This window comes from Gorilla gorilla, chromosome 7 (genome assembly GCF_029281585.2).
Source record: "Gorilla gorilla gorilla isolate KB3781 chromosome 7, NHGRI_mGorGor1-v2.1_pri, whole genome shotgun sequence".
Classification (NCBI taxonomy): domain Eukaryota; kingdom Metazoa; phylum Chordata; class Mammalia; order Primates; family Hominidae; genus Gorilla; species Gorilla gorilla.
Window position 1 is genome coordinate 68,556,778 of NC_073231.2, and position 22,658 is coordinate 68,579,435.

General features: G+C 37.5%; 1 protein-coding gene and 1 long non-coding RNA gene across 3 annotated transcripts in view; both read left to right on the top strand.

The window, feature by feature from the left end:
* The window catches only part of LOC115935603 (uncharacterized), a 191,003-nt gene extending 182,635 nt beyond the window's left edge, over positions 1–8,368 (top strand). Inside the window, exon 3 of the long non-coding RNA XR_004071224.3 lies at positions 8,323–8,368. This is a non-coding gene — a long non-coding RNA (uncharacterized lncRNA). The remainder of the gene's footprint in view (positions 1–8,322) is intronic.
* The window catches only part of LOC101134144 (ST18 C2H2C-type zinc finger transcription factor), a 136,047-nt gene that overhangs the window by 8,250 nt on the left and 105,139 nt on the right, over positions 1–22,658 (top strand). The window contains exon 2 of one of the 2 annotated variants that reach the window (XM_031013944.3): positions 8,323–8,368. The gene's annotated coding sequence lies outside the window, so the exon portion shown is untranslated. Of the gene's footprint in view, positions 1–8,317; positions 8,369–22,658 lie in introns of those variants that run through there. The other variant, XM_055348782.2, reaches the window with a different exon arrangement.

The window sequence follows — 22,658 nt, forward strand, 5'->3', positions numbered from 1 at the left end:
CACTAATTTAATACTTCATTCCTTTTTATGGCTGAATAATATTCCACAGATTGGGTATACTACCTTTTTTTTTTCCTTTGATTGGTTGATAGACATTTGGGTTGTTTCCAATTTTTGGCTACTGTGAGTAATGCTGTTATGAATATTTGTGTACAATTTCTCAAGTAGACACGTTTTCATTCTTCTTGGGTATGTACCTAGAAGTCAAATTGTTGGATTATATAGTAACTCTATGTTTAACCATTTGAGAAATTGCCAGCTATTTTTCAATGTTGCTGAACATTTTACATTTCTACTAGCAACATGTGAAGGTTGGATTTCTTCACATCCTCATCGACACTTGCTATTGTCAGTCTTTTTTATTTTAGCCATCTTAATGGGTTCACAGTGGCATCTCATTGTGATTTTAATTTGCATTTCCCTAATGACTAATGATGTTGAACATCTTCTCATGTGCTTATTGCTCATTTGTGTATCTTCTTTGTAGAAATGTGTATTCAAGTCCTTTGCCCATTTTTGATTGGGTTGTCTTTTTATTATTGAGCTGTAATTGTTTTTTATTTATTCTAGATACAAGCGCTTTAACTGTTTACACTGTGGCATATGGTTTTGCATCCTTTCTTCAATCAGCAAAGGTCATTCCTGCCTCAATCTAAAATAGCCCATCCTCTAGCCTACATTATTGTCCCATTGCATTTATCACTGCTTTCAACTGCATTGCGTATTTATTATTTCCTGGTTTTTGAGTTTGGCTCCCACACTGAAATATAATATCTGTGTTATCCACCGTTTCATCTCCATCACCCATCTTGTGATGATGATAGATTGTTTTAATTGAACAAATGGGCTTTAGTGCAAGAGTCCAATCCCAGTGCTACTCCTCAGGAGCTGTGTGACCCCAGGCAAGCACTGAGGTGCTCTGCATTTCAATCTCCTCACTTGAAAGATGGAAATAATTAATAGTTCCTGATTCATATATTTGTTATGCAGATTGAGTTAATATACATAAAGCATTTATAATAGTATCTAGTGTAAAGAAATAATAGAATAATAAAAAAGAATATTTTTTAATGAATGCTTAACGAATTATCCTACTAACTCCATGTTCTCTTGAAGAAAATGAGCTGCTAAATCCTCAGAGATTTAATTACTCTCATTAACACAAGTCCTCACCATGCCCACACTGGGGCATTCATTGTGGACCGCATACCTCTGGGCTTTGTCTAGGGACTGTTCTCTTTTTGGATTATGGCATTTTACTGAATGTCTACTATGTACTATGCCTTTTATCCGTGGCATCTGATGTGATCCTTGGAGCTCTAGAGGGAGGATCTGTTATATCCCTTTTAACAGATGAGGAACCTGAAGGTGAGGGAGGTAACTGCAGTTCTGAGATCACAGAAGAGCAGAGTTAGGATTCAAACGTAGGTTGGTGTTACTTGAGAGACAGAGTGTGTCACCATTCTAACTCTGCTGAATTGGACAGTGCTCACAGTCTCCAATCATCCATAAAGTATTTCCCAGGTCATTTATTGCTGTCCTCCCCAACATACCAGTTTTGTGATTTTTACCATATTTCAGTGTTCCCATTATCTTAGCTCTTATGGCTGGTGTTCCAATGGTCTATCCAGTCTATCTCCTGTCTAATTCAGCACAAAAGCTCCCATTCCCTAAGAGACCACGCTATCATTGTGGATCTTTCTATGATTTTTCTCAAAGAAAGATGCCATCTTAGCTAGAGCTACACAGCAGAAAGAATGTTGGCATCAGATATAGTTTTTTTTTTTTTTTTTGAGGTGGAATTTTGCTCTTGTTGCCCAGGCTGGAGTGCAGTGGCACCATCTTGGCTCACTGCAACCTCCGCCTCCTGGGTTCAAGGGATTCTCCTGCCTCAGCCTCCCCAAGTAGCTGGGATTACAGGCACCAGCCACTATGCCCAGCTAATTTTTGTATTTTTAGTAGAGACAGGGTTTCACCATGTTGGCTAGGTTGGTCTTGAACTCCTGAACTCAAGTGATCCACCCACTTTGGCCTCCCAAAGTGCTAGGATTAAGGTGTCAGCCACCGTGTTCAGTTCAGATATAGTTCTGAATACTAGCTTGTACTGAAAGAGTGACTTAAGTTTGCTCACCTTAAGTTGGGAATAATAATGTGAACTTCCTTAGATTGTGGTGAGATTTAAATGCTGTAACTATGCAATGTCTAGTCCAATGCCTTCATCAGTGTCAATGTACAGAGACTGCAGCAATTGCTGGAAGCCTCCTCTGATTCATGCTTACCTGTTGCCTCCTTTAGACCATTTTAAAGCATCATCTGCTATTTTCTACGTCCCACCACTGCCACTACTTAATCCAAGATCAGTATGTTGCTTAGCATATTCATGTATATTGTCATGATAAATAATATTTTATTTCTTCTATTATCTTTTTATTTATTTCCTGGTATTTTCAGAACTACCCAGTTTAGTTTAGTATTTTCTTTTGACATTTTTAATATGCCAGTCATTCCTCTAATTGTAGCATATGATTGATCTGGCAGTGGCGGTCCTTCAATGTTAATATCCCCTCCCCCTGCACCAAAGTTGACAGTTGTGCATGTGTCAAAGATATGGTAATGCTACACAGGCTTTTTATCCATTTGTATTTTCTTAATTTGTAAAACTAATCTCAACTTATGAGTAAACTGTTCATAAGATTATTTCCTTCTTCACTAGTTTTCAGATATTACCTGTTTTAAGCTTCACGTGTATGAGTCTTACAAATGAATCTGAACTTCATGTTTTCACCAGCATCACTTTTTGCTATAGGCTGTGGATATTTACTGTTTTATCTCTAAATATTTGGTCCATTGTTCTCCTAAAATTCAAATCACAGGGTCAGGGGCATCATCATAGTTCCCTTTTTTGTTAATATAACAATTAGTCAGCTGGTTCCCATGTGAAGATGCCATGCCCTCAAGAGCACCTTGCTTATGAAAGAGAAGCAGAGAGAAGAGCACCCTTGCCCTTCCTGTAGGAGCTTCCAGTCTGGAGCTGACCATGAGCTCTGAACTAGGACTCCTCAGTGGGCCAGGGGCTACCATAGGAGCAGGTGTGGTTTCCTGTGGGAACCCGGAGACCAGGTGTGGGGCAGGAGGAGTTCAGGAGATGAACTCTAGTTCATCTAGCTTACCACGAGGCAAGAATTTCCTTTAAGGAGCATTCTTTTTTTTATTTTTTATTTTTATTCATTTTTAAGTGGCATTCATCGTGTAATTTTTATTAATGCTTATTGCTTTTAAAACTTTTGATTTCCATAGGTTTTTGGGGAACAGGTGGTATTTGGTTACACGAGTAAATTTTTTAGTGGTGATTTGTGAGATTTTGGTGCACCCATCACCCAAGCAGTATGCACTGAACCCAATTTGTAGTCTTTTATTCCTTACTCTCTTCCCACCCTTTCCCCTGAGTCCCTAAAGGCCACTATATCATTCTTACGCCTTTGCATCCTTGTACCTTAGCTCCCACTTACATGTGAGAACATATAATGTTTGGTTTTCCATTCCTGAGTTACTTCACTTAGACTAATGGTCTCCAACCCCATCCAGGTTGCTGAGAATGCCATTAACTCATTCCTTTTTATGGCTGTGTAGTATTCTGTCACACACACACACACACACACACACACACACACACACACCATAGTTTCTTTATCCACTTGTTGATTGATGGACATTTGGGTTGGTTCCGCATTTTTTGCAATTGCAAATTGTGCTGCTGTAAACATGTGTGTGCAAGTATCTTTTTCATATAATGACTTCTTTTCCTCTGGGTAGATACCCAGTAGTGGGGTTGCTGTATCAAATGGTAGTTCTGGCAGGGCGTGGTGGGTCATGCCAGCACTTTGGGAGGCCAAGGCGGATGGATTATGAGGTCAGGAGTTCAAGACCAGCCTGGTCAAGATAGTGAAACCCCATCTCTACTAAAAATACAAAAAATTAGCCGGGTGCGGTGGCAGGCATCTGTCATCCCAGCTACCCAGGAGGCTGAGGCAGTAGGATCACTTGAATCTGGGGGGCGGAGGTTGCAGTGAGCCGAGATTGAGCCACTGCACTCCAACCTGGGTGACAGAGTGAGACTCTGTCTCAAAAAAAAATGGTAGTTCTACTTTTAGTTCTTTAAGAAGTCACTGCACTATTTTCCATAGTGGTTGTCATTCACTTTGAAAGCACCTGGTATAAATTAGATCTTTAAAGGCTGGGATTCTGTAGTTCTTCTAAGGCATTTTTTGGAAATGCCTGCACATGCTTTTTTTGGAAAAAATTTAACATAGCCAAAAAATACATAATCTGTTACCTTGGACAGAAAACCAAGAAGGATTGGACATAGAGTCAGAACAGAATGGTGGTTACCAGAGGCTGGGGTTGTAGGGATTGGGGAGATGTTGGTCAAAGGTGCAATGTTTCAGTTAGGCAAGAGGAGTCGATGATAAATATTTGAGGTGATGGATGTACAAATTAGCTTGATTCAATATTGTATACACACATCACTTTTTATTCCATAAATATATAGTTATAATGTGTCAATATCCAATAACAAATTCGATTAAATTTAATTTACTTTAAAAAGAAACCAAAAAGGTCAGATTCCCTCAGTAATTTGCCACAGCTAATGAGACACTGTTATCTAGAGAGAAGCCAATTGGCTGGTGAAAGCCAATGAAAATAATAGACTTAAATTGGATAAGCATTGGACGAAACGCCTGATATAAACTGTACGGACCTCTCATTGGTCATGGGAGACAACTATCAATCAGATGTTCAAATAACCAGAGACACTTGCTTAGTCTGAATCACTGTAACTCTTGAAAACCATCCAAGGAGAGAGGGATCAATTAGGATCTTGACTTTCACAGCCAGGCTTACACCATGACAACAGAGTGTATGTCCATCCTAGATCTGTAGGATTAGGAATTCTTCTTCACTCAAACTACACACCCTGGTGTTTGTACTCCTAGGGTGGAGTTTTTGTCAAACTCATCAGATTGTTCTCCCATGTTACCGAGAAATAAATTTGGCCTCCACATCTTCAGGGAGATTTTTATTTTATTACCTCTTTGATTTATGCAACAGAAATAGATTCACTATTGGAGTGGCATTCACCATACACCCCTCTCCACTCACGGAGGACTCCACTGGTTTATATACACATTCTCCAGAAGAATAGGTGCTTCATGAAGATTTGAGTACATAAATTAATGAATTAATTAAATAATAGTGTTCTGTACCAAGAGAGTTAGTTACACTGGTATTAATCAAATTTTTTTATTTGTGATATTATTATCCTCTTGTATTTAGATGAGACTGATATTTTAAAGTAGCTTTTTAAAATAAATATCTGTGGAACAGCAACAATAGGTGGCAGTGAGAATTCAGAAGGGGCACTGATTCTTTTAAAATCTTTCTCATGTGCTTACATTCTCCCAGCTTTACTGGAGAACTAGTTGATAAGTTCATGTTTAGAACACTAACTAGTCCTTCCTGAACTGAGCAGATCACTGCTAAAGACCTAACTTCTGCTTGGTAAATGACTTGTTGTTTAGAGAAGCACCCTCCATCTCTTTACTGAAAGATATTCAGCAGATGTTTTATTCTATAATTTATCTTATTATTTCCTTCTTCCTAAAATATGTATTCCTGTGAACAGTATTGCAAAATACCCTTGTAACAGCTTTATCACAGAGATATTTACATAAACAGCAATGCGAATATATTTTTAGTATTAGACTAAAATGTTTCCATCCTCCAAGAAGTTTTCAGGATAATATGTTCTTCAAAATAGCAATGATCAACAAAGAACACCTCATATACCACTGTATTTAGGAAACACGTTGCACCATTTGGAAAGTAAGTCAGAATTTACTAGGGCTGATAAAAATATTGAATGTCTCAAGGAAATTTGCATATTTATTTGACGTTTAAATTTGTTTTTATGATATAATTTGTAATTAATTCATTCCCATATTTTATTTGCTTTTGGCAAGTTTAAATATTGTGCAAACTCTTAGATTTGTAATTTGTGAGCTTATATTTGATAATGGCACCTTGAATGAAGAAGTACATAATTGCTGTTTCTTTCTTGACATGAATGGCTTCATCTGAAGGGAAGATCAAGTTCAATAAGCTATAAAGTGGTTCTGAGAATGTACTTCAATGAGGGGCCAGAACATTCACTTTTTATCTGTTCCTTTCTATCATAAAGTATTAAAACCAGAACAAATAAATAGCTCAAAAATAAAGTGGAAGTGCTTCTGCTCTATGTGGGTATATTTAGCTTTTGGGGTTGGGATTCTTCAACACATTTAATAGTGAATACCTAAAGCAGTAGTTTTCCAAGTATGGTCCACAAACTTATCATCACCAACATCATCTGGGAACTTAGAAATGCACATTCTCAGGTCCCACCACAGATCTACGGAACGCATAGCCTGGGCTTTCACAAGACCTCCAGGAGTTTCTGATGTCACTGATGTTCCAGAGCCGCTGCTCTGACACTTTGCTGTTCAGTGCAGTCCATGGAGCAGCAGGAGAACCTGGGCCCTTGTGAGAACCTCAGAGTGTTGGCACCAGAATGTGCCACTTAAGAAGCCACCTGGCCGGGCACTGTGGCTCACACCTGTAATCCCAGCACCTTGGGAGGCCGCGGCTGGCGGATCATGAGGTCAAAAGATCAAGACCATCCTGGCCAACATGGTGAAACCCCATTTTTACTAAAAATACAAAAATTCACTGGGCTTGGTGGCATGTGCCTGTAGTCCCAGCTACTCATGTGGCTGAGGCAGAAGAATCACTTGAACCCGGAGGCGGAGGTTGTGGTGAGCCAAGATCGTGCCACTGCACTCCAGCCTGGTGACAGAGCAAGACTCCGTCAAAAAAAAAAAAAAAAGCCACCCAGGTGGTCCTGATGCATATTAATGTCTGAGAGCCACTGTTCCAACATATTAAGATTTAGAGTCAGGAACTTACCAGTGAGAGGACATCTTTTACTCAGAGGCATTCTGGAAGCCAGGAAAGTGGAACTCAGTGGATGCTTACTGTTTGGACATCCCTCTCAGTTACCTGTGGAATTAAAAGGAGGGAAGGGATGCTTAAACTTCTGGTTGGAAGGATAGAAAGTATATAAGGGCACACACTGTGTCTGCATTATGGGATGGAAAGCAGAGCCATTATATAGATAAAAGAGCTATTATCTGGGTAATAAATTGTATACATATGCATACATACACATACATATATATAATTTCCCACAATGATCTAGACATATTAGGTCAAAACACAACTTTCAAGTCCAACTTTTTTTTTTTTGTGAAACTCGCAATTTTCTAATTCACTTTTCATGTACAAACAATGCTAAGATATTTTGGGGGTCTTTTTCTCTTGGGTTGTTCTTTACCTTGAATCTAATTTTTCTGTAGTATGAGTTTTTCAGGAAGTCTTTTTACCAGTGACAGAAGTTGCAAACTTTTGAGGCTATCCTTCCACCCTATAGGGTGATTGTTCTGGCGTCAAGGCATCAGTGAGACAAAGCTTTCTGTGGAGATGGTGAAGTTCGCTTCTTTCCAAGGGTTCGGCAGTATTTTATATCTACTAGTGGTGAACCCAGAGACCTGGGAGGAAAAACAGTAGCTGACCAAGTAAAACCTTCTTTGTAAAAATATTTTTAGCGTGGAAACACATGAGAATTAAAGGATTTTTTTAAAAATCCTTTTGAAATCTCTACACAACATGCCCCCACCCCGTATGTAAATGGGACTGTCACTCCTGTGTTTGTCCACAGCTAGAGTTCCAGATGAACCAGTGTAGTGTGCAATGACAGGAACAGCTGACTCATTAGTAGAGAGCAGTGAAAGGTAATTAACCCTGGGAAAAGTACAGCTGCCGTGCGGGCTGTTCCTTTCTGTAGGATCTGATTAGAAATTAGTGTTAAACCACTGATTCTTTTTTTTTTTCCTTCAGAAAAGACTGTCATTGATAATTCACTTTCACTCTCAGGTGTGTCCCTAGAAAAGGTTCTCAAATATACTTATAAACAAAAGAGTTCGAATCTAAAAAGCATTTTCTGATAACAGTAGACACCTGTTTTTCTTGTTAAGACAGAGTTCTTTCAAATGAATATTGTTTGACTATTGAAGATTGGTAATACTTCAACCCATATTCCAATAGTCAGCATGGAAATTACTTGAAAGGATGGTTTTATATAGTTAATAAGCTGTAGATAAATACCATTTAATTATGTTTTCTTTTTGTTTTTCTTTCCATTTTTCCTCCTCCGATGCTTTTCCTCAGGAGTGATGGAAACTCTCCAGTTCAGATCCAGTAACTTTTAGGGAAGGTAAGTAAAAGCTATTTAAAAATAAAATTTTCCCCCAAAGAAAAAGAATCTCCAACTTTTCAACATCCATCAAAAACCTGAGAAGTTAAGGAACTTCATTTTAGAGGACCAGAAAAGATGCTTGCTTTGGTTATTGTTGACATCCTCATGGTAATTTGGGTTATGTTCATATAGATTTTTGAGGAGTGTTTACACCTGTTCATCCTGTTTCATGACTTCATATGTCTGATATTAGGGGCATTAATATGTAAGACATTCAGAATTAACATGTATGATTTTAAAATGTGGTAGACAGGATAAAGTACCCCTCCCCAAAATATCCATGAAATCTCTGAAATCTGTGATTATTTTATCTTGCATGACAAAAGGGATGTGATTTAATGAAGACCTTTGAGATTATCCTATTTATCTAAAAAAGGCCAACTAATCACATGGTCCTTCAGAAAAAGGCCAAAGAATGAGTTGGGGAGATGAGATGTGAGTAGGACTCAACATTACCCACCATTGCTGGTGTTGAAAATGGAGGAAGCAGGCCATTCACCGAAAAAGGAGTGGGCTGTGGAAGCTGGGAATGGCTCTCAGTTTACAACCTGCAAGAAAACAGGGACCTCAGTCCTATGACAGCAAGGAACTGGATTCCACCAACAGCCCAATGAGTGAGGAAATGCATTCTCCCTTGGAGCCTCCAGAATGGAATGTAGCTTAACTTGGTTTTAGTCTGGTGAGACCATACCAGACTTTGGACCTCCAAAACTGTAAGACCTTTGTGCCTTTTTAAGCCATCAAATTTGTAAAAATTTGTTATGGCAGCAATAGAAAACTAATACATAGAATAAGCCCACCAATAGATGGGACATATTTTGCAGCTGGCAGTCTAAATCCTATGAGTAAATTCCTGTATTTGAATAAAGAGAAAATGTTCTTGAGAGGCTAAGATTGATAGTCTGTAAGAATTGGAATATTGATTTTGTTGATCCAAATGATAGTTATTGCCAACTCAGAGAGTTCTGTTTTCTACTTTATGACACCCCTTCTTCATCAGAAATTCTTTATATGATATATTTGTAAATGCAATACCTGTGTCACTCAAGGTACAAATGAGTACATGCTTTATTGGACTTTTTAGTGAGTCCATGTTTACCTGAGCATTGCTGAGTGGAATGGAACATTGAGGGGTAGAAGGCCAGGTCTCTGCTGCAGAGACCTGACAGTCAAAGAATGCCGAGCCTAGTGTTTGAAAGCAGATGGTGGCCATGTGAATCCTGGTTCTACCTCTTTCTACCTGTGTGAACCCCGGGTAAGGTGGTGAGCTCAATTTCCTTCCTTTTCTCATATGTAACATCAATAATACTTCCCCATAGGCATGGTAAGATGACTAAGTAAGATAGTACATACAAATTCTCACAAGAGTGCCTGTCACTCTGTGAGTTTGGCAAAGGCGAGGTGTATTTATTTAGAAACTACTGTGCCGCCTCACCGTTTTGATTAAAAAAATAAATTGGTTTTGTCTTTACTTATGGTGAGTGCCATTTTCTCTCCCACACAAAAGTCATCAGTATGAATATATGAACATACATTGCTTAAAATAAATGTAGATGCACTATAGTCAGGACATTCTGGAAAATATAAGTGAGAAAAGTGAAGTCTAAGAACTAGGGACTGTGTTATACTTTAAATGAGTTGAAGATCTTCCTATATAGTTTTCTTTCCAAATTTGGAAAAATATGACTATTTTTTCTATTTTACATTTGACTTTTATTCCTGCAAAAGGACCCGTTTAAATCATAAGCCATAACTTTTCATGTAAATGAAACAAAAGTAGACATTTGAAAAAATCTAACCATAAAATCTATTACACTTCACGCTTGCTCTCCTTTGCATGTTGGGAACTGATGTTTTCAACATAAGAGAAGACAAAATTGTAAATTCTCCTTAACTGGCATAGCAATCAAACAGACAAAATCTATAGTATTCCAGATGCTAAAATGTCTGGGTTGTTTTGTATTGAAATCCAATTAACAATTATCTCAAGCATCTGAAAAGTGTTATTTTTTGCTTATTTCAATTCAATTCAATAATAATGTACTGAGCACCTATTATGACCACAAAATTATGTTGCATCAAAAGGTCAACAATATAGCCCTTTGCTTCCATGAGCCTACATCAGCCCAGGGAAGAGAAACTGGACCTGGACAAGCTAATATCAGGCAGAACATAGTCATCAAGATGAGCGTGCCATCAAAACGCTATTGGAATACAGAATTCTGGGCGACGCTGTCAACCACAATATGAATGACAAATCACATTTCAGCAGACAGATCTCACAGTTCTGACACTAAAGGAAAAAGTTCCTTTGAAACATACAAATGAAATCATCAGATTCAAAGCATTTAATTTTAGGTATCTAATTTGACCATCAAGTCTTTGACCCTCTTGTAACTATATAAAAATATGGCTTTAATGCATTGTTTAACCAAGCCAAGAACAATTTTGACCATTGGTGTCCTTTCAGTTGGTCTTTGGGGACATTGCTTTATTCTAGTCATAGTTCTCTGAATCTCTCTAGGGATGAATTTTTCAGGAATCATCGTCTTCTGGAAGCTTCTCCAGTCTGGTCTAAGTCTGTGCTCCCATTGTTCCTTTTGCCTCCCTCTGTAATAATACCTTCCACATAATATTGTAATATTCAACTTCCTGGTTTGAGCTCTTGAGAACAAGAGTTGTGCTTTATGTATCCTTTTATGCCCACTGTCTAGCATGGCAATCCATAGATTTCTTCTCAATAAGTGCGTACTGAACGAATAATGGGTACATTCTTAGGAGAAAAATATGTGTATTTTTAAAAAATCTTTATTAAATTAAACACTGTAGTAAGAATAAAATCCAAGGATCATTCTGCAAAAATCCAGTGCCCCATTGGCCTCCACAATTGAGTCGTGTCATTTGCTTTGCAAGTTTCAATATATTCTCCCATTCCATATCTCATAGTCAGATAATAAAGATAAATAACTGTATTTTATCTTAATTCAAATGTACAAAATATGAGGAAGATTTTATGAAAAACAAACAGTCACTGTTGGGAAAAATAGCAGACTTTTTGAAAAAATTCCAAAGAACCTATTAAAGATGGATAAGGAAAATGGAAAATGTCTAAAGCTATCAAGTACATTGTGTAATAATCTACATAATGAAATAGCTTAAATAGAGAAAATTCTCTTTACATAATAAAAAGCTTTATTTGTGAATCAACAAGTGCTCTTTGAACTTTATTAAAAATGTTTTGACATTATCAGGTTGTTTAGTATAGATTTACTGAAAATAGCACATTTAGTTGCAACACAAGCCTTGAAGTTAAGTGGTTAGTTTAATAAAACAGAGTTTCCATAGTTACCACAGGAAAACTGAGAATAACTTTTATTTCTTTCGAAGCCAGGAAGGGGCTTTAGAGAAAAGATTAAGCAAACAGACCCAGGCAGGTTCATTATGTGGGGCTTCACACCTGATTGGCTTTTTAAAAGAGGAAACTTAATATTACAGAAAATTAAAGTTTTCCCACTAAAATCTATGGAAGCACATTAAGAAGTCTGAACATTTCCTTTCTCTAGGTGTTTCCAAGTAGATTCTGAGTTAGAGGGAAAGCTAGTTTAATTCAGCATCTCCATGAGATGCGTTTTTTGCTCATAGTATTTTGTTAATAAACCACATCTAAACAAGTGATTAAAAATGCCACCCCAAAGACAGCAATGCATTGCTCTGTGTGACGAGTCATGCAATCTTAGATCTAACTTTACTATTCATGGTCAACACTTTGTTGAAAGGCCTGAAGGAAGGGAAATTGAAATCCATTCTAGTGAAGATGTCTCCTTGTGCCAGATTCATTGTTTTCTCAGTTTAGCATGGAGATTTGCTCTCTCTGAGTGTTAATGGAGGTCACTGTTGCTCTGTCCTTTGCTGCATCTAACCCAAGGAGTTCTTCACAGTTGACTGTTGAGAAACAAGATGATGTGTTTTCTAGTATCTCACCTTCAGCTCACCAGCCTTTAAAGCAGCAGTGATTAACAGGACTTTCACGAAGTTTCTATGTAGTTACAAGGACAGTTTCAATCTTCTGTCATTTTTTTGCATTAGCTATGATTATGCTTTTACCACAAAAATGCATTTGTTTTAAAGGTAACAATACAGACTGGGAGAATAGCTTATGTTTCATCTATATTTATCAGCACTCACTGTACATTTGTGTCTTCATTACCAGGAAATATTAAGGGACATTGTGCCATCTATTCCTGTTTACAGTTTATTATGCAGAGATAGGAAACACTTAGCATGTAAAATGAATGTAGAAATTATTCCTGGATAGAAACACGGACATTTCCCACTCGTTGGCTCTTTCTCCTCCATCACCGGATCAGAGTGTAATTGTCAGTAATCAGGCCTGCTTGCTGCTGATAAAACCACTCTGAATGCTAGCAGCCTTCTTTGTGTGATGACTCAATTATTCCAGAAGTGCCTCATCAAATCTGCCCCATCAGCTGGGCTAATAAATAAGGAGAAGAAACTGGCCCCCCAAAGCAAATTATAAATCCATTTGCATTAACCATTTCGCTGGTCCATGATCTAGGCAGAAATAAGCATGGCAGATTGTGTTAAGCTTATTTGAATATGTTTATAATGTTTACAGCATGCAACTTTTTTTCCCACAAGGTGTTAGAATTATCAGTCATGAATGGCATCTAAATGCAGTTATGTTAATTACAGCAAGGCTTGAAGTATCTTTGAGGGCTATTTTGTTACTTAAATCAGGTGAAAGTTAAATCATCTTGCAGAGAGAAATATAGGTCTTGCATAAGTTATTGCAATTGCTTCAGAGCTTAAGGAGAAGAGATCTATGTTTTATTTTTACAGGGACTGGAAGGACAAATACAAATACTGTTATGCCTACTAGTGTAAGTACAATTACTTCATATCTATCACAGTGAAAACCGGAAGTTATTGTGATGCTCTGGATGACTTCAACAATCTGCAAAAGCAAAAATTGCATTTTTCTGGGAGCCTATGAGAGTTACTATAGCATTCCCTGTACTGAAAATTCTTTGAAAGGTTCTATAAGGCAGAGATTTCAAAAAGCTGGGCAAACTGATAAAAATCATTTAAATTCGTCCATGGAAATTGTGTGCATTGACAAATTTTATTCTTTTAAAATGACAAGCTATACGAATAACAAGAAGTTTTGTGTGTATATTTGCAACAATCACTCGGGGAAGCAAAAAATGTTAAAAAGTGATAAAGAAAAGTAGTCTGTTTGCTAATATCAAAGAATTCATCTTGTTGAATATGCAACGATTTAAAATCTGAAACATCCTCCCTAAAAGTAAGCGAGATACCATTGACCCACTTTGCCATGGGAGCTGTTTTTCCTGCAGAGTGGTTCCAGTTTTGCTGAAGCTCTTGTTTCTTCTACTCCTGCTGTGATCAGAGGCCTAATTATGGGCTGGTGGTAAAAGTGAAGTTTATAGCCAATGAAGAGTGTTTGCCTTTGCCTAAACATCTTAAATGAAATTCAGTGCTTATCTTCATTTGCTCCAGCCAACGAAGTATATGCCCTAATATCAACCTGGAAAGCTAGGCAGAAGAAAGTCATTTTTGATAGCATAAATATAAAGTGGCAAAAGGCTTACATAATTTTTGTTCATCAACTTCTAAATATATAATCTCTTGCTATGTTGAAAATACCAATTCTACAGCTGATTGATTAGGAACTCCAAAATAAAGGGTTTAAGTTTTCATTAGAAATTTAATGGAGCAAAAGTGGTTATACAAACTTGACTATAACTTAAAGTATCATACTGACTAATACAAAAATAAAACTAGAAACTTGGGAGTGTAAAGAACTTTTCTTATCATTCAAAAAACTGAGTCAGGCAAGGATAATCCGCTCTTTTTCATCATTCCAACTAACAAATAATTGGTGAAGATATTAGCATTAGAAGAGCGATTAAGAGCTCAATCTGTTGCAAATTGTGGAGATAGGTTCTCAAGGGATAGCAATACTAAGGTAAATGTGCTAAAATTTTTATGTTTACTTATTAAAAAAAGCAAATCTCAGAGTGGTCTTTGGAGTCTGTATCAATATTCTGAACTTCTGAGAGGATGCTGTGGTTTATATCAGAACCACAGAATGGTCTGGTTCCCTTGGTATGCAAGTTCCAAAATGAAATTGGTGATGGTGATGACCTCATATTAGTTACTATAGTACAGGGTTATGAGTGCTACATACATTTCATGTTAAACTTATTTGTCCTTTCGATAAATTTTTCATGTTGAGTTTAGTTTTGAGGACTTAAAAAAAATCACATCCTTTGGAACCATAAGTAAATTTTTTTTTTTTTTTGAGACAGAGTCTCACTCTGTTGCTCAGGCTGGAGTGTAGCAGTGTGATCTTGGCTCACTGCAACCTCTGCCTCCTGGGCTCAAGTGATTCTTGTGCCTCAGCCTCCCAAGTAGCTGGGATTACAGGCACATACCACCACACTTGGCTAATTTTTGTATTTTTAGTAGAGACAGGGTTTCACCATGTTGGCCAGGCTGGTCTCAAACTCCTGGCCTCATGTGAACCCCCCACCTCGGCCTCCCAAATTGCTGGGATTACAGGCGTGAGCCACCACACCTGGCCAAGGACCCATAAATAAATCTATGATTCTCTACTTTGGGGATACAATTAACACGTATATCATTATCAGTTTAGGTCATTCATTCTAACTGATAAAATATAATCTGATATACTCTATTTTTGAAAAAAATAACATACCAGACTCATTACCTTGTAGCACAGGTTTAAAGAACTGTCTTTCTCAGGTGCAGTACTCACCCATGAAGCAGCCATAAAGGACTGAGAGTCCCTAATTATTGGCAGATAGTAAAGTGGACAAACGTAGTCCTTCGTGATGACTTCATTTAACAAGCGAAGCCATGTCATCATCAGAGAGCACACTTTAGAAATGGGTAGCCCGTTAAGTTACTAACACCTCACTTGTCACATCATTTCCTTTTTTTAAGATTCCTTTTTCATTAAAAAATGAGTTTCAATGCAAAAGTATTCATTTAAGTAGGCGGGGGCTAAAACTAACTCTGCTACAAGTTCTGGGAGCTTGATCAAGATTCTAAGTCTTAGGTTAACTGCCTTCAGAAATGTGTATACTGCATGAATATTTTGGCAAGTCCTTAGCCCTCATAACATATTTAAGATCAAACTCAAAAAAGTATGGCAGTTAAGAAAAATGGTTTTTTAAAGGTATCTCCTTGATCTGATAGTGCACATGCAGGGACTAGAGTGATCCGATGTCAGTCGCAGATTCCTTTTGGTATCTGCCAAGGGTGTGCTTCCAAACGGCAGGTGGGTGGAGTTATTAATGATAGACACATGGATGGAGAGCCTCTGCAGGGCTCCTTGTTACCATTTGTATTTTGGTGTGCTTAGACTTCATGAACTCTATTGTGTCAAATCATATTTCTAAAGTTATATTTTGTCAGTGCCCTCTGTGCACTTCTCCAAGCCGATCTCAGCTGTGCTGCCTTCACTCTCTTCCCCAGGGAGGGGAGCCACGGCAGATGGGGTTAGGGCAGAGGGCTGATGCATCTGACAGCAAACGGCCGGGCTGTTGAGTGGAAGCTGTGAGCGTCAGGAAGCTACTTTTCCCCTGAGAACCAACTAACCACTGAAGAAAGTTGAAAATGAGCCCTTTGAGAAATGCTATTAAAAGTAGTAAAAAATTGCAATTGTGCAGATGATGTGCTGCTGTGTGCTTATTCGAATGCTAATGAGTTTGACATTAGGGAACTCAGAGGCTTTACAGCTACTCCCTTATGTGATTCAGTTCTTTATTGGCAATCTTTGAGAAAGTAAATGGAAAATGTATTGCTAATAAATACATAACACGATAGGGTATTAGACAAAAAGCCATTACTTTCAGGATTTAGAAAGAGCTTTGTTTGCCAGTGTGACTGTTTTCCAGGATCTTTTGTTTTAGGTTAGTGTATGGCAAACAAAGGGGAATAGGCAGGTGGAAAGCTTCAGAACTCTTTCTGAACTGAGGGCGCAATAGAATAGGCCAAAAACATTTGGAGAGAAAGCCGTTTTTTTTTTTTTTTTTTTTTTTTTTTAGTTGCAATCAAACGCAAACTAAGAATTCCCAAGCTCCTGTGCTACTTTTCAATTCTTACATCATGTGCAGTAATCTGCTCTATCACTTGAGAGTTTTATCTCCATTTTTCCCCAGGAACTACAGTTGCTGACTTAAGTTGAAGAAGCATCTATTTAATGTCTGGTCAAATCCTACAAGAAACACAGAAATCTATGATTAAAAAGCTGAGCACTTTGATATACTGCAAAGGGTAGAGAAGGCAGGACGGTAGAAATTTTCTGCAAGGAAGGTTGGTGGCTTGTGTTTTAAAACATCAGAACTGCCAGACATAAACAATTTAAATGTGCATGGATACACGTGATATTTGTATAAATTGGTTCCTCTAGTATGTTGAGTGCACGACACTGAATTTCAAAGTTTTCTCTCAAGGGCCACATAGCCTGATGAAAACTGATTCTGTGCTCATCCCTGGGACCACATAGAGGTGAGGCACCTCTGTGTATGATGACTGAACACAGAGTAAACCAAGGGCAAATCATTTCATTGGACGACAAGTTAAAACATTAGCAAAAGGATTAGTATCATGTTATGATGGTCTCATTAAAAAGAACCCTAAGTAACAAAAGAACACATTTTGGATCTGCCTTTTGTGGCCGCTTGAGTATAGTACATTCCAAATCTTGCCTCAGCTTTTTATTTTGGTGGTTAAAAGTAAAAATAATAGTAATGATCATTAAGAGTCCCTCTTATCTAATTTCCCAACTAAATTGAAGAAGTAATAGAGTGGTAGGTAGATAGATAGATAAATAGATAGATAGATAGATAGACAGACAGATAGATAGATAGATAGATAGATAGATAGATAGATAGATAGATAGAGATAGGTAGTTTGATAATAAAGACAAAAATAAATTTGGCTTACCTTAAAAAATAAAAAACTATTTTTCCCCATTGATACATAGTATAAAAATTGTCATTCTATTTCTACTCTAGTACAATCAAACTATAGCTAAGTGTCAACACTTTGTTGATTGTTCATTTTAGTGTTTATTGCTGCTCTTCTATTTATTTGTCCAGCCTGATATGCTTTTCTTGTTTGATTTCTTATCTCAATAGAATGAATTTCAGGATTTATCACTAAATAAGACAAAGTCATTTATTTAGTCCCCCTGACACAGCAGGGCAAACTGGGTTGGCATACAAGTTACCTGGAGAAAAAGAGAGGTAAGGCGACATTTTTTTTTATTAAAAAGTAGGACACGTTGAAAGAAAATGAATTCAATCAAAGAATTTATACGAAAGCTCTCCTCTACAACAGCTCTTTCTCTGTGGATTCGCTTACAAATTTATTGTTAGTGCTGAATTTAGAATTGCAATTTTTGTCAGAAACACAGCCATTTAATATTTTAAAATATTAAATAGGCAAAGTCCTCTGAGCCTACAAACCGTTTTGCATATTGATTGGTATGTATTATTTGTTCACACATTTGCCTTTAAAGAAAGTTTCATTGTTAAAATGGTTTTCAAAATCCAATTTACATTCATGTTAGAAATTAGTTTGTTTATGGATTAAGAGTAAATAAGCAAGATTTTAAAAGCACAATGTTTTAAAAAGTACTGTGGATGACTTCTGGAGTGAACTTATGCGAACACTAAAAAGTAATAATTGGATTATTCTTGAGAGAAATCTATTTCAAATGATCTTTCCCTATATGAAGGAGCTTGATTTCTAACATTGACATATTTTGCAACAGATGCATCTCAAAATATCAGCAAGAAAAAAATTGTAAAGGCCCTTTTAGTGTGTTACTTGCCCTGAGTTTTCTTTAAACTGGGCATATTAAAAATATACATCAAAAAACAAACTGTCTTCTAAAACGTAAAGCTGGAGATTGCCCCCTAATGTCACAAAGCTTTGACTCTGAGGCCGTGGTACAGTGACTAATAGAAATCCCTGGCACAAATTGGTTACCTAAGGGAATAATAGGACTATTTGCTGGAGTCGTTTGGCAAAAAGACACCAACACATGGCTTTGGTTTATATTCAGCATTGCCAGTTGCACAAAGTGGCAGGATGAAGTCTACACCAGCAGTGACAACTCAGAAATCAGAGAGAATCAAAACCAACCATTCACCTTATAATGCTACCCAAGCTTGTTTCAGGTCTCAAGTTTCTTTTATGGCAGTGCATTTCTAAGAAGCTCTAGGAAATTTCCTTTGAAAATCATCTCTTCTGGGGGGAATGTGCCTACACATGGCCCTCAGGAAGATCAGCTTCCCAGAAAACTGTAGTTAAAATGACAGTGGACTGAATCTATTTTTTCCTTTGAGTTTGATATTTACAAGTGTAGGAGGGATTAGAGGAGACAAGGAGAAGGATCATAAACCCAAAGTGCACACATCCTTCGATTCTTCAGTTCTCTGTATAAAGCCAAAGACAGTACAATAAGAGGCATACAAGAACAGAGCATTGAAATCAAGAATAGTGTACAAATAAAAGATGAAAAGTTCTGAAAATTATAAATATGTTGTCACAGATGGTGTAAAAAAGACATGGTTTTGTTAGAGTTTAGTTTTTTTTAAGTTTACTTTCTGAATTCGCTCCTATTCTTCCTGAGTTATTAATAAATGCGTGAAAACAAAACTAGAAAAATAAGAGGAAAGGAAGAACAGAGAAAAAACATACTTAAACATTCTTAGTACTCCTCTCCACAAGTCAACTAGCATCCTTTTAGTACTGCAGCTCATTTTTCCCATGATATTTCCTTGTGTGACAGGTAAACATCTTTGCTCCCATTGTGAGCTGCCCCAAAGCTATGTTTAAAACAAAATGATGCCAGAATCATCAAAAGAAAGGGCACTCAATGTAAGATTCTTTGTTCTTCAATCTGGCCAAATTTCAGTCCAAGATGCTGGCATCATCTAGTTGTTTGGTTTTCTGGGCCTAGCCATTTCCAACTTCTTGAGTTTTTCTTCATCATTTTTTTTTAAAAACGTGATTTTTTGAAAAGGAAGCATCCACTGTAGATAAAGCGTTCCTCATGGAGAGGACCCCAGCAGCTCTTCTCAGCAGCCACAGATCTTCCTCCCACCATTGCTGTGAGTCGCCAGGACTGAAACGACATCTCACAAGAGCAATGTAACACAGCGACAGAACCACACTGCCAGGTCAAAAATCTCAGGCGATGAGCACAGCAAAATCTTGTTCAAAAGGGTGCTTACAAGCAAGTTGAATGTGTGTGATGGACTTCTCAAATTAAGAGTGGCAGCCGGGCGCAGTGGCTCATGCCTGTAATCCCAGCACTTTGGGAGGCCAAGCGGGTGGATCACCTGAGGTCAGGAGTTCAAGACCAGCCTGACCAACATGGTGAAACCCAGTCTCTACTAAAAAAAAAAAAAAAATTAGCCAGGCATGGTGACCCACACCTGTAATCCCAGCTACTCAGGAAGCTGAGGCAGGAGAACCGCTTGAACCCGGGAGGTAGAGGTGAGGTTGCAGTGAGCCGAGATCATGCCATTGCACTCCAGCCTGGGCGACAAGAGCAAAACCTCATCTCAAAAAAAAAAAAAAAAAAAAAAAAAAAAAGAGTAGCTACCTGCATGATATATCTATCTAACTAGACAATTTTACGATTAATTTTATAAGGGTTTTCAGAAAGCGCCCTCAAAACATTGTGGTCACCATGACATTTTCTGCAATTATTAAGAAGCTCAAGACTACTTATAAATGTATATTATATATATAGAGAGAGGTATATTATAAATATATATTAATGTCTAGAGCCCTGTTGATAGAAACAAAACCTCAACATAACCAAGGCATTTCTTATGTTCAGTTTTTTAATAAGTAATTAAATTTTTACTTGGACAGCTGGGTTTTGTTTTGTGTTTTCGTTTTTGTTTTATTTGCCATTAGGTTAAAATAGAATTTTAAGTGAAAAATAAAATCTAAGGGAAATAAAACCTCCCCACATGTCAGTAATTGGCTTGTGTGAATGAAAGCAAAATTGAGTTTATGAATTCTATGTCCTGCTCCTTGAATCTCTTCCCTCCCACAAAACAGCAATTCCAGGACTTCCTCTTCAGCCTAAAAGAAGGTACCAGATCTGTGCACTGGGGCGATGTGGAAGAGACCTGCTTATTGCCCCTGATGTAAGCTCCAGTAAGAAAAGACGTCAAGTACAAGTACTAGGAAATCACTTTATACATCTGTTTATAGGTTTGTAAGTACATAAAGATATTAAATGAGAGCTTTCCAAATTCAACCCAAGAGTTCAATTTCATTTTCTGGTCATTTTTCTTCCTCATTGTATATCTGCTTATTTCCATCATTACCTCTTGCATGTTTTCCTCCAAGTTTTGCTTTTTTGGCCTTCTTTATTTTGTACATGTCTTTTCCTCTTGCCATTTCACCTTGCATTCACCCCTCTCCCCAGAAAACTGGGACATTAAGCCCTTTTTGAAGTTTTTTTCATGGCATTATTAAGAATTAGAGACTGAGCAAGAACCACATTTTTCTCCTTTTTATATAAATATTATACATAATAAGTTGATACTTATCATTTAAACTGAACTTTTTTCTTAAAGTAGTTTCAAGTTAGGGAAAATAAGAGTGGCAGAGTTTACCCTTACTGTTCTTACTCCTATTGAGAAGTATATTCTCAAAGCCAGGAGGAACCCATTTTAGGAATTTCAGAATATATCTTCTGTCAGTTTTCATCTATAATGAGGTATATGAGAATGAAGTATATAAATGCCCTAAGAAATCTGGAAAGGGACAGCTTTTTAAAAAATAAAACCTCTGTTTTGAGAAAACAAAGGACTCATTAGGTTTTACAGACATAATTGCAAGCTTGTCAATAGTATTCGGGGCTTAGGCAGTAAAGACGATCAAGTCTTCTTTTCCAGGGGGAAGAAAACAAAGTTCCCAATAAGAAGTGTAATTTTCAAGACTTCAGTACAAGTTAGGTTGATTTCTTGAATCATACCATAATCATGTGCCTCATCTCTAATTCCGGAAGACTTTGAAAGAATGATAATCTACCTCCACCCCACCCCAGGGGCCTGAACACACACACTGACGTAGAAATCTTTTTCCACTTCTAATGATCCATTACTTGGACAAGGTACTCATTGAATATGAGGCCTGATTTTACAAAAATTAAACCTACCCATTGGCAATTTATTGAGGTCCGTGAGAATAATCCAAATGAAGAATACTTAAAATATCTACTCCCATAGACAAGGTTCTAGAAACCAAAACCTATTTTTGAATTGAGATCTATGAGAAGAAAGAACCATCTCATGAGCGATAAACTCTCCACACTGAAAAATACATATGCCTTCGGTTTCTTATGTTCTTATTCCCCAATGAGCCCCAAACTTGAGTAGACACAATGTAGTAACTTTTGTTTTCTACGTGTGAAGAAGAGAAAGCAAGTGAAACAGTTGAGTTGTATATTATGGCCTTGATCCATTTCACTCCTGCAACTTGACCCACAAGTTAAATTTGAAAACTTAATTCTATGAATGAGTTCTCAGTTTTTAAATATGTTTGTATAGGATATCTATATCCTATACCAACAAGAGACAATAGCTCAAACAGAACACAATTATGAGACCAGCATTCCAAGCACAGTCAAAGGGAGGTCCATGAATATTTATGTATCCCTTCCAATGACTTTAGTAGGGAGCGGCTGCCTGGAGTGGTGACAAGGCAACCAGGCCCTTGGGTAGCTGAATTGCAAAATAGAATTCAGCTTAAAGCTGGTGTAAAGAAGATTGCACTTAAGTATGCTTCTGAAATTTTGATTTGTGTCCACTGGCACTCTTTGCAGGTTGTGTTTCAGTTTTGCTAAAGAAACTCACGGAGTTCATCCTTGCCTCTTGGGCAATTCTTCAGAGTGGTTAGGGTGAATTAATAGCATCCATGTGGCAAGATAACAATAGGTTGGTGTTGCTTTGTGGAGGCTCACACATAGAAGTGGCTTCCTCAGAAATATGTGTTGGTTTTCATCATTTTCACCCTCACATGCTACTGATCTCTCATAATCTAGTTATTCATTTAGCGCATGGAGGGGCATTCGCTAGAGTTGAGCCACTTTGTATGCAACAGAGATACTCACGGGAGGAGGGGGATTTCACAACACAGT